The sequence below is a fragment of the Pogona vitticeps genome, chromosome 3 (genome assembly GCF_051106095.1).
Source record: "Pogona vitticeps strain Pit_001003342236 chromosome 3, PviZW2.1, whole genome shotgun sequence".
Classification (NCBI taxonomy): Eukaryota; Metazoa; Chordata; class Lepidosauria; order Squamata; family Agamidae; genus Pogona; species Pogona vitticeps.
The window spans coordinates 144,822,362-144,835,375 of record NC_135785.1 but is presented as its reverse complement, the minus strand read 5'-3'; positions in this window follow the sequence as shown (position 1 = coordinate 144,835,375).

The window sequence follows — 13,014 nt, the reverse complement described above, 5'->3', positions numbered from 1 at the left end:
AAGCAACGAACTGAAGTAATATGAAATGTCAATCCTCACTGAACTGATTGTTACTGACAAATTGAAATAACTGCTTTAAAAATTGTTGTTAAATGTTTTAGATTTAATGAATCATGAAGAGTAACAAACCAACCTACCTTTAATGTAGGGCTGATCTACAAGCTAACTAAGGTCACTAGGAGGTCCAGTTTGTCATATGGTGAGGCCCTTGCATCCAAAGACCTCAAGTCAGCCCCTTTTGCCTACTGTCAATGTGTTGGTATTGTGAAGTGGCTTAAGAAGAGAGCTGCTTCAGTACGTTGACAAATGACCATATTTTTCGCTCCGTAAGACGCACCAATTTTTTAGGAGAAGAAAACAGGAAAATATAATCTGTTTTCTTCGCTCCATAAGACGCACAGACTTTCCACCCCCCTGTTTTGTGGGAAAAAAGTGTGTCTTATGGTGCGAAAAATACGGTAAACACTTCCTCAGTTCTGGAGAGGAGTTGAGAAATTGGGGGGGGGGAGATTAAGTGTGTTAGTGCAGTGCATATGCATTGCATCTCTTTTTCTGAAAAAAAGAAAAGCTAAATGGAAATGAGGGGGATTTTTTAAAATCTTCTGCTAAAGTGCCAGTCAAGAAAAGCAAGCAAGCAAAAAAATAAAAAAATAAAAAAAATCCCCCTCATTACACTCTCCTGTCTCTTCCTCCTTCTGGGAGGAAGTTTCCCATTTCGCTTCTTCTTCTTCTTTTTTTAAAATGACACAGTGCGTATGTTGGAGTTACTGTAGGTCAGTGGTTTAGGCCTCTGGCTGGGGAGCCAGAGGTTGGGATTTTGATTTCCCCACTATGACTTCTTGACAAAGGCCGGACTTGGTGATCCACAGGGTCCCTTCCAGCTCTGTAGTTCTGAGATATTAAAAAGTTAGTTTCAAAGGTATTTAAAGGCATTTGTAGAGATATTTTGAAAGAATATTTCATGTTTCATACCAAACCCTCCTAATTGGCAAGGAAACCATTCACAGGTTGTGTTTTCTGTTGTATTTTTGTAAATATTTAGAAGGTAAAATATCAGAACTGGTTGCTAGCAGAAAAGAGAGGGTATTTCCATGTAATCATTTTTGACCTGTCAGAATTAATTGCATTTTAATAGCATGCAAATGCCACTAATTATTGCATGACTGGAGCAACAATAAGGTTAACAAGCTGTCTGCCAAGAAGTGAAAATTAACACAACAAATTCCTTTTAAAAATAATGTTCCAAGCACTGCAAAGTAATGAGATACACTAAAAATAGAAAACAACAAAGCATGAAAACTAACAAGAGAGGCCAAAACCTTTTAACAGCATTCCATTCAAAAAGACACAAGCCCTGGACATGATCTAAGTTAAAAGCACTAACACTTATGGTTCTTAAAAGCCTGGGAAAAGAGAAATGAATGTTTTGTATTCTAAGGCCAGTGATAAAATCTTTTAAAAAACATATAGTTTATGAAAGTGGCATATTGTGCTTTTCATTCCACGATTCAAAATACCAGGAAATGACTGATATTGCTGTGCAGTACCATGCCCTTGTTGCCAGCAGGAAAAAGGATGCCAAGCTTTATATAGGAAAGCGTAGACTGAACGTTGATGACACCAGTGTCAGTCAAGCATTTTGATTTTAATTGCATTTGAATAACTTCATAGTATTTTCATTTTCTTTTTTCCCCAACTGTATTGTAAGCCATCTTGGGTCCCAGTTTTGGGAGAAAATTGGCGTATAATTAAAAAAAACCACAGAGAGAGAGAGAGAGAGAGAGAAGGAATGCAGATATGCATGACTGAGTCTATATGGCAGATATAAACACTCATTGTGTCTTATTATGAAATTGTTCTTGTGTGGCGCACCCACATGCCAGAGCACCCAGATACTAGTGTGAATTATGACATAACATGTCCTTATTTAGTGGCTGAAGTTTATTTGATCTTTTCAGCCTTACTCAGTTGCTGTACTGCCTTTCTTTCTGTTTTCTTATTTTCCAGATAGTAGTTTTTTACAGCCCAGATTTAATTTTCTTGTATTCTGATATCTTTTGGATTTCAGGATGATGAAACTGTCACTTTATATACTGTATGCTGACACAAAATTCAAATGGGAAGGTGGTTTATTTTGAATTCCAGGGTGTTCCCCCCCTTCTTTTTGGTAAATAAGATTGATGTCTCAGATTATTTATCATGGCTTTGTCGCCTCTTCTTGTGACTCATGTGATAAGGATTACTACAGATAAATTAAATTATTTTCAGAAAAAACAAGCACTTGATATAATTAAATGAGAACTGGCCTTCAAAGAAGAATGCCTGAAATCTGTATATTTTACTTTCACAATTTTTCATTCTTTTAAATTTCCATTCTTAACTCAATCACTCCAATTCTTAAAATATGACATGGACTCTCCTTTTATTGAGGATTGTCATTCCATGCCAACTTTTCTACACAGCCTCTATCTTGGCTTATTTATGAAATTGTTTTCTGAACCATAATCTATGTTAATTGCATACTCTAGAAGGCATGGACAATTGTGTGTGATATAGGGAATGTGCCATATGGATATAAACTCCATGGTACATATAACACCTATGTCATTTCATGGAGATAAGGAACTTCGTGTCCTTTGCTCTCAGTCATTCAAATTGAAAGTGCCACTAAGAAATGAAGACAGCTTCCCGGTCTTCTCACTGTCTGCTTCCTATGATTCCTGAATAGCAGAGGGACATTCTTGGATAAATGAATATGTCATCCTCTGAATTTTGGGTATAATTTCCCTTTGTCACATATCTTACATATACCTGCATTTTCACAAGGGGATAGGCTATCCACCCGCTCTGTGCTGTGATTCAGAAGTGTGATATGATTTTCCTGGTTCAGAACTACAAGGAGAACACACTCAAGTACAGTAGATTCCTTGGTATAGTAATTTACCTGGCAGTGTGTGACTCCAGTTCCCATTAACCCTATCAGCATAGCCAGTGATGGGAATTATGGGAGCTGTGGTTCAGCAAAATCTGGTCAGAAGTTCTGTTCCTGAGTAGTGGCCTATGATTGTTTTTCCAGCTCAGAATACTTGAGAATATATCCTCTGGTTGACTTGAAATTAGTTTCATTTCATGGCCACACTTAGACATTTGATTTTTTTTTTTAAATTGTGTGGGTGTCTGGACATTATTAAAATGAAACCACATAGAGGTTATCTATTATTTGCAAGAATTTAATTCAGTTAAATGACATTCTGCCAGGCTTGGGTTTCATTTCTTTGCTAATTCATGCACAGATAGAACTACATATAGCTATTACCTGGACATTTTCATTACATATCACTTAATTGTTCCTTAGAGGCATGAGAAGAGAATGAAGCTTTTACTTTTGAATATCTAGAAAGAATCAGGATTGTGAAATAATTGTAGAATTATTTGCTCGGAACTTGTTCAATTTATTTATTTATTTTATCCCTGTCTCTATAATATGTTTTTAATGAATAGTATCACTCTCTTCATTAACTTATCAGTAAACAGGATATTGAGAGAGAGAGAGAGAGAGACAGATAGAGGGAGCAGAATTCAGTGTAGCATCAAGTTTTCATGTATTTAAAATATTTTTACCTTACCTATCTCCTTAAAAGGACCAAATGCAGCTTATAACGATTAAAACACAGTATTTAAGATTAGTAAAAATGAGTATAAAATGATCAATGAATACAATACCAAAAAAGCAAAACAACATTAAAACACATTCAATGCACTGAGGTGCAACAATCTATTTAAAAACTCCACTCGGCATCTATTTGTTCAGGGAAAGCTTTTCTGTAGAGAAAGTTCTTTGCCTGCTTGTGGAAAGACAGTAAAGAAGGGGCCAGGCTGGCCTCCTGTAGGAAGGAGTTCCAGAGTCTGGGAGCAGCAACAGAGAAGGCCCTCTCTCCTGTGTCTCTATCAGATGCGCCTGTGAAGGTGTGGGTCAAAGAGAAAGGCCTCTCCTGATGATTTTAATACCTGGGCAGGCTTATAAAGGGAGGGATGATCTTTTAAATAGCTCGGACTCAAGCCGCTTAGGATTTTAGAGGTTAGAACCAGCACTTTGTATTGTCCCTATAAATGGAGTGGCAGCCAGTGGAGCTGCAGTAACAGGGGGGTTATGTGATCCCTGTAACCTGCCCCAATCAGCAATCTGGCTGCTGCATCTTGGACCCCCTGAAGTTTCCAGAAATGTTCAATAGGCAGCCCTGCATAGAGAGCTTTATAGTAATCCAGCCAGGATGTAACTAAGGCATGCGTCACCATGGCCAGGTCAGATCTCTCAATAAATGGTCACAACTGGGGCAATAGTTTTAACTGTGCAAAATGTGCTACTGGTCACTGCCAAAACCTGGGCATTCAGGCTCAGAGACAAATCCAGGAGCCCCCTCACCCAGCTGCATCCCTGTGTTTTCAGAGAAAGTATAACCCCATCTAGTATAGACTGCATCTCTTTCCCTCATCTGCCTTTTGGCTGACTTGGAGTGGTATCAAGAGACTGGAATCGAGTTGTCTTGTGTGCTCCCAGAAGCATTTGGCCCTTGGCCTGATCCAGCAGGGCTCTTCTCGTGTTCTTATGTCTGGATTAGGTTTTAGATTATTCACCCTCAGTCTGTTACTGAATGTTTATAATACCGCCTTGTCCACAAGAAGACCAGAAAGATGGCAGACTGGTTCAAAGCCCATTCGGAGGAGCTGGTGCCAGCCATTAAGGATAAGAGGAGAGCTTTAGCAGCATGCAAAGCCTGTCCTAGTGAGTATAACTTGCAGGCTCTTCGAGCTGCTCGTAGCAAAGTCTAATAGGCTGCCAGGAGATGTTCTAATGATTATTGGCTTCAGCTCTGTTCTCAAATACTGATACCAGCAGACACAGGTAACATCAAGGGAATGTATGATGGTATCAAGCAGGCTTTAGGTCCAATACATAAGAAATCTGCTCCTTTGATGTCTGCTACAGGCGTGATCATCCAGAACTGAGCACAGCAGATGGAATGCTGGGTGCAATACTACTCTGAGCTATATTCTAGAGAGAATTTAGTAACGAAAGAAGCATTAAATAACATCGAGTGCCTGCCTGTCTTGGAAGAGTTGGACAGCAAGCCAACTTTAGCAGAAATAAAAGCAGCCTTGGATTCCCTCGCCTCTGGGAAGGGTAACATCCCTGTTGAAGTGCTGAAGTGCTGTAAAGAGACCGTCACCACTGAGCTATATGAAATCTTTTGTTTTTGCTGGAGGGAAGGTGGACTACCACAGGACATGAAGGATGCAAATGTCATCACATTGTACAAGAACAAAGGAGACAGGGGAGACTGCAATAGCTCCTGTGGCATCTCTCTTCTCAGCATTGTAGGGAAGCTGCTTGCCTGTGTTGTGCTGAAGAGGCTCCAGGTACTTTTAGACAGAGTCCATCCAGAATCACAGTGTGGATTTCGAGCTACTAGATCCACCATTGGCGGTATTTTCTCTCAGACAGTTGCAGGAGAAATCTAGGGAAAAGTGACCGCCGCTCTTTGTGGCCTTCATAGATCTTACAAAGGGCTTTGATTTGGTTAGCAGGGACAGGCTTTAAAAATACTTCCCAAGATTGGATGTCCACCTCAACTCCTTAACATCACCAGATCCTTTTATGACAAAATGAAGGGCATTGTAGTTTTTGATGGCTCAACATCAAATCCCTTTAACATCTAAAGGGGAGTAAAACAGGGCTGTGTCCTCGTGCCAACTCTGTTTGGGATCTTTTTTGCTGTCACGTTGAAACAGGTCTTTGGAACTGCAACAGAAGGTGTCTATCTCCAGACTATATCAGATCGAAAGCTCTTTAATTTCTCTAGATTGAGAGTGAAGACCAAAGTCCAGCTGAAATGCATGCAGGACTTCCTATTCGCTGATGATGCAGCTCTTGTCACCCATTCTGCTGAAGAGCTCCAACAATTTATGAATCATTTTAATAAGGCTTGCCAAGATTTTGGACTAACAATCAGCCTGAAGAAAACACAAGTCATGGGTCAGGGTGTGGACTCACTTCCCTCTATTACCATCTCTAAACAGGAATTGGAGGTTGCTCATGATTTTGTGTACCTTGGCTCAACAATCTCTGACACTCTCTCCCTAGATGTCGAGCTGGATAAGCGCATTGGCAAAGCAGCTACCATGTTCTCTAGACTCACAAAGAGAGTATGGTTTAATAAGAAGCTGACGGCATAGACCAAGATCCAGGCCTATACAACCTGTGTCCTGAGAACACTCCTGTACTGCAGTGAGTCCTGGACCCTTTGTGCATGGCAGGAGAGGAAGTTGAATATGTTTCATATACGTTGTCTCTGATGCATTTTTGGTATCACCTGGCAGGACAAAGTTCCAAATAGAGTAATCCTAGATTGAGCTGGAATTGTTAGCATGTATACATTACTGAAACAGTAACATGCACAGTGGCTTGGGCATGTTGTGAGAATGGTTGATGATCGGATTCCAAAAGATCTCCTGTATGGAGAATTAGTGCAGGGAAATCGCCCCAGATGGAGACCACAGCTGCAATACAAGGATATCTGCAAGCGGGATCTGAAGGCCTTAAGAATGGACCTCAACAGATGGGAAACTTTGACATCTGAACCTTCAGCCTGGAGGTAGGCAGTGCAGCACGGCCTCTCCCAATTTGAAGAGACCCTTGTCCAGCAGGCCGAGGCAAAGAGGCAGTCCCCAAACCAGCAAAATCAGAGAGCTGGAGAGGGGACAGATTGTATTTGTCTTCAGTGTGGAAGGGATTGTCACTCTTGTATTGACCTTCTCAGCCACACTAGACACTGTTCCCTCTATTCAGAGCATGTTACCATAGTCTCTTGAGGCTGAAGGATGCCTGCACAAGTCTGTTGCTGACACCAGACACTGATCTACAGTTGAAACAGCTTTCCCAGATTTAAATGGAAAGGAGAGAGGTTTTTTTTTTTTATTAATTTGACCTGTCAAATATGCCAGACTACAATTCTGTATGAACCAACCTAATATTTCTTCATCTCAGATTTCTGTCCATAGACCCTAATCTTAAAAAAGTTAAAAGGTTATGAAAATGGTGAGGAGAATGGCTACAATTCCCTTAGACAGTGCTGGAATTACTATGTGGCAGATAGCTAATCCTACAATTGGGCAGGGTGAGATGAAATTCTTGCCTTTTCCCTTCAGCTTTGATGCATAGACTGAGGGAAGGGGCACCATCTTGTTCTCCTCGAGTTGCAAAGGTTTGGGGGCAGCCCTGCCTTCAAAGGCGATGTAGCTTAGAAATCATGCTTTCCGCAATCTGAATGAAGTTAAAAAGGATGAATGCTGCAATCCTATACTCTCTTACTTGGAACTAAGCTCTATTATACCTAGTAAGATTTACTTCCGGGTAGCTATATGGCTCAAACTAAGGATGGGACATTTCATTCCCTTTGCTACTAATGATACGATCAGCTTCTATTGTTAAATGTTACCAGTTCTGCTGTCTATTACATTGTTGACATTGTTATTACAGTATGTGTAATTTTTTTAATTCAGGGGGAATTTTTCAGATACATTGCTGGATTTTAGAAATTATTTAAAAATATCTTTGAAAATATTTTGTATGAAGTCTAGGCAATTTGTTCTATACCTATCTAACTAAAGCAGATAATAAGACGTAGGATTGTTCTCCTACGTCTAGTTGAACTAACAGAGCTTTGTGGCACAGTGGTTAAACTACAGTACTGCAGTGAAGACTCTGTGTCATCTAAGTTTAATCCTGGGCTCAGGTAGCCAGCTCAAGGTTGACTCAACTTTCCATAATTCCAAGGTGAGTAAATTGAGTACCCAACTTGTGGGAGGGGGGTAATGTTCGCCCTGCATAATTAAAATGAAAATCACCCAGAAAGAGCTTTAAGCGCTATGGGGCAATGTATAAGCAGCACATTTTGCTTTGCTTTTTTTTTAGACTATTGAAATATATATATATATACTGTGGACTACAACTCTCAGAATCTCCCAGACAGCATGCTCACAGTCTTATTGTAGGGGCACATATCCTAGGAAATCTTCTTGTGGTAGAGAAAGGCACAATTTACAGTGCAATCCTATGCACAGATGTAAACCAAACAGAGTTAAATGGTGCAAATATCCAGGAAAAACTATATAGAATTGCAGTAGTAATCGTCACTAGCCTTGGCTGAATTGAAGCCACTGCTTTTTGAAATTATGTGGTGAGTGCACACAGGTAGTGACATTTCTCCCTTTGAAGCTGATGAAACAGAAATTGGAGTCTGCAATAAGTAATGGGCAAAATGCCACTTTCATCAGATGTTTGTTCAAAATTGCCATGCCAAAACCTGAGACAGAATGGTAAATAATGAGCTGCTGGCCCATCATGCTTTCCAGTTCAGAATGCTGAAATAACAACCAGTTATCCTGCAACCAACCATCTGGACTCCGTTAGATTGAAATGCCCGGATAAAAACTGCACAGGCAGTCAGATCAAATAGATAAACATACTTGAAGGAAATAAGGTGCAATTGGACTGAAGAGTCTCTTGACAGTGTGAAAATGGACTTTGACCCAATTCACAAGTGATGAAGGAACCTTGGTGGCATGCATTTCAGTTGTTAATGTTTCTCAACGGTTCATCCAGCTCTGCCGGACCTCCTATTGCATTTCCTCCTGTGCCCGTTTGGAAGTTCAGGCAAAGTTACTAAACAAGTTACTAGAGCACCGAGAAGCTTTCTTGCTTGTTGATGGTCTATTTTTACTGCCATGGAGAGGGAGGAATGTGGGCGTAACTATCTGTCTCATGGGACAAAATACTTTTACCAACTATATAACAACCTTTTGCTGCTCTGCCTCGGGCAGCAAAACATCTGGATCAGCACTACTGCATGTCACAATCCACGGGTTCCCATGGGAGAGAGTGTTGGAGGAGTTGAGCACTACTCATGCTGCGCAGGTGTTCAGACAGATGCGATTGTATGGGGCTCTTTTTATTTTATTTTGAACGTTTTTGAGCTGTGGCAGTTCTGCAAACAGAAGTCATAAGATGTGAAGACTGCCATTCCCTCTTCTCCTGGTGGAGGCTGCCTATTGTGCCCACGCACAAGTTGTGCATGACTTACTTGCTTCCAGCCAGGAATTATGTTTGATCTGCTGAGGGAAGACAATTCTCCCTTTTATAGATTATGAAAGTGAACCCTGTTTGAGATATGAGAGTGCTCCAATATTAATTAAGAGACGAAGCTTGCCTTGGCTGTCGGACATTTGGCAAACAAAGGTGCAGAAATACTGAGGGGGGGGGAGCATCTTAACATGGCAAGCACTGTGGAGAGAATATGTTGCAGCCCAGAGGGATGGGGTGGATTTTAATTTGCTAATAAATTTGGGCATACAATATAATATATTATGGTTTGGTATAAATTATTAATTGGTGAGAGGTGGGTGGATGTTTTATATCCAATTTGGTTTTAGTAATTTCTGCTCTAGGACATTGTAAGGCTCAGAGAACTATTATAAAGTGTGTGTGTGTGTGTGTGTGTGTGTGTGTGTGTGTGTGTGTGTGTGTTTGTGTGTGTTTGTGTGTGTGTGTGTTTTAAAGACCCAGTTCCACACAGTGGCATTTTACTTTTCACCATCTGCCTCCTTGATAGGCTGAATAGGTTTTTCTTATTGGTATTAATTTGGCTTATGCACATAGAAGGCTTTAGAGAAGGTCCTGCAAAGAGGTACAAAGGAGTATTTTGGGGGGCATGGAGGTAGTAAATACAGTTTAGTACACAGGGCAGTAGAAGAATAGTCATAACAAAAAATTAAAGAAAATAGACTCAATAATTATTGAAGAAAGGTTGTTAGTGAAGTCACACACTCCCCCCAATGCAGATTGCCATTCTCTCAATAACTTTATTGGTTTTCTAGCACAGTCACTGAACTTAATGAAATTTACTTCTGGTTAGACATGCACAGGATTGCAAGGTTCATCGCTGTCTCTGTCAATTCTACTTGCCAAAGATGGCATACAATTTTAAACATTTGGGTTTGTTTCTGAACAAAGCCTCATTGGGGTTTAGCTGGGCATCTTTTTCTTTTAACAAAAATAACTCATTGTTCTAGTAATTCAAAAATAGGTTTCTAAAACAGAATTACATGGAATGAGATACATTAGCTTTACATTTTGAGACTTGAGTCACTGCCCTGTCTCTGAATGGGAACAACTCTCCATCAGATGGTGAGGTCAAAGGACCCTGAGAGCACAGACAAAACAGGTAGATAAACAAATCCGAATTTATCGGTGTTGGTCTTCTACAACTCCATTATGTCATCACTCAATGATGATATGAGATTAGAATGTTTCAGCTGCCCTGCTTCATATAATTAAAAGTTGTTTTTTTTTTACGGCTTTGGGGGTCAATCCTACTCTTCTCAGGCTACTTGAGGGCAGCTACAGGTAGCCTGCAATTATTAGAAAAGCACATTCCTAATGTGCTGAAATTATCTGAACACACAGAAGGAGCTTGTTTCACTTCATGTAATTTCTAATGCACTTCCAACTCCAATTATGGACTATTTGCTCTTGTACCTAGAAAATAGAAAAACTATGTACAGAAAGTATTGGGGGTCAGTGATGCTGCATAATACTAGTTAATATTCTTAGCCTTTCAGTCTAGAGATATTTGTTGCTACCACATTTGTTGTAGTTGTTTAGTCGTTAAGTCGTGTCCGACTCTTCGTGACACCATGGACCAGAGCATGCCATGCCCTCCTGTCTTCCACTGCCTCCTGGGGTTTGCTCAAATTCATGTTGGTGACTTCGATGACACTGTCCAACCGTCTTGTCCTCTGTCGTCCCCTTCTCCTCTTGCCTTCACACTTTCCCAACATCAGGGTCTTTTCCAGGGGATCATCTCTTCTCATGATATGGCCAAAGTATCAGCTTCAGGATCTGTCCTTCCAGTGAACAATCAGGGTTGATTTCCTTCAGAATTGATAAGTTTGTTCTCCTTGCAGTCCAGGGGTCTCTCAAAAATCTCCTCCAGCACCACAATTCAAAAGCATCAATTCTTCGGCACTCAGCCTTCTTTATGGTCCAGCTCTCACTTCCATACTTTGCTAATGGAAAAACCAAAGCTTTGAATATGTGGACCTTTGTTGGCAAGGTGATGTCTCTGCTTTTTAAGATGCTGTCTAGGTTTGTCATTGTTTTCCTCCTAAGCAGGCATCCCTACTATTTTTGTCCTTTATCATGTCCATCTTTGCACAAAATATTCCTTTAAAATCTCCAATTTATTGGAACAGATCTCTGGTTTTCCCTTTCTATTATTTTCCTCTATATCTTTGCACTGTTCATTTAAGAAGGCCCTGTTGTTTCTCCTTGCTATTTTTTGGAAATCTGCATTCAATTTTCTGTAACTTTCCCTTCCTCCCTTGCCTTTTGTTTCCCTTCTCTTTTCTGCTCTTTGGAAGGCCTCATTGGACAGCCACTTTGCTTTCTTGCATTTCCTTTTCTTTGGGATGGTTTTTGTTGCTGCCTCCTGTACAATGTTACAAGCCTCCATCCATAGTTCTTCAGGCACTCTGTCCACCAAATCGACTTCCTTAAATCTGTTCTTCACTTCCACTGTTTATTCATAAAGGGTTTGGTTTAGATTGTACCTGACTGGCCTAGTGGTTTTTTCTACTTTCTTCAGTTTAACCTTGAATTTTTGCTATAGGAAGCTGATGATCAGAACCACAGTCAGCTCCAGGTCTTGTTTTTGCTGACTGTATAGAGCTTCTCCATCTCTGGCTGCAGAGAATATAATCAATCTGCTTTTGGTCTTGCCAATCTGGTGATGTCCAGATGTAGAGTCACCTCTTGTGTTGTTGGAAAAGAGTGTTTGTGATTACCAGCTTGTTCCCTTGACAAAACTGTATTAGCCTTTGCCCTGCTTTGTTTTGAACTCCAAGGCCAAACTTACCTGTTGTTCCTTTTATTTCTTGAATCCCTACTTTAGCATTCCAGTCCCCTATAATGACAAGAACATCTTTCTTTTGTGTCAGTTCTAGAAGGTGTTGTTAGTCTTCAGAGAATTGGTCCATTTCAGCCTCTTAAGCATCAGTGGTTGGTGCATAAACTTGGATTATTGTGATGTTGAAAGGTCTGCCCTGGATTTGTATTGAAATCATTCTATCATTTTTGAGATTGTATCCCAGTACAGCTTTTCCCACTCTTATGTTGATTATGAGGGATACTCCATTTCCTCTACGGGATTCTTGCCCACAATAGTAGGTATGATAATCGTTTGACTTGAATTCGCCCATTCCTGTCCATTTTAGTTCACTGACACCCAGGATGTCAATGTTTATTCTTGCCATCTCCTGTTTGACTACATCCAGCTTACCAAGGTGCATAGATCTTACAGTCCAGGTTCCTGTGCAGTATTTTTCTTTGCAGCATTGGACTATCCTTTCACTTCCATACACGTCCGCAGCTGAGCATCCTTTTGGCTTTGGCCCAACCACTTTATTAGCTCTGGAGCTACTTGTCCTCTGCTCTTCCTCAGTAGCATGTTGGATGCGTTCCGACCTGAGGGGCCCATCTTCCAGTGTCATATCTTTTAGCCTTTTGTTTCTATCCATGGAGTTTTCTTGGCAGAGATACTGGAGTGGCTTGCTAGTTCCTGCTCCAGGTGGATCGCGTTTAGTCAGAACTCTCCACTATGACCTGTCCGTCTTGTGTGTCCCTGCACGGCATAGGCCATAGGTCCTCTGAATCACTCAAGCCCATTCGCCATGATTATGCCACCACATAATTACGCACAAAGTGTTTATTGATCATACAAATATTTAACAAAAAAGAAAAGAAGAGAAAAGAAACACGGCATTGTTACATGACTAGACTCTCAGGTGGCTGTGAATCTTCCATCATTTGGAACCTGATCAGTCTCATTATTTAAAATGTTTTCTTTGTAAAGACGAAAGGGCTGTTCTTTTTATACATTCCTTTAGTAGAATGGCACC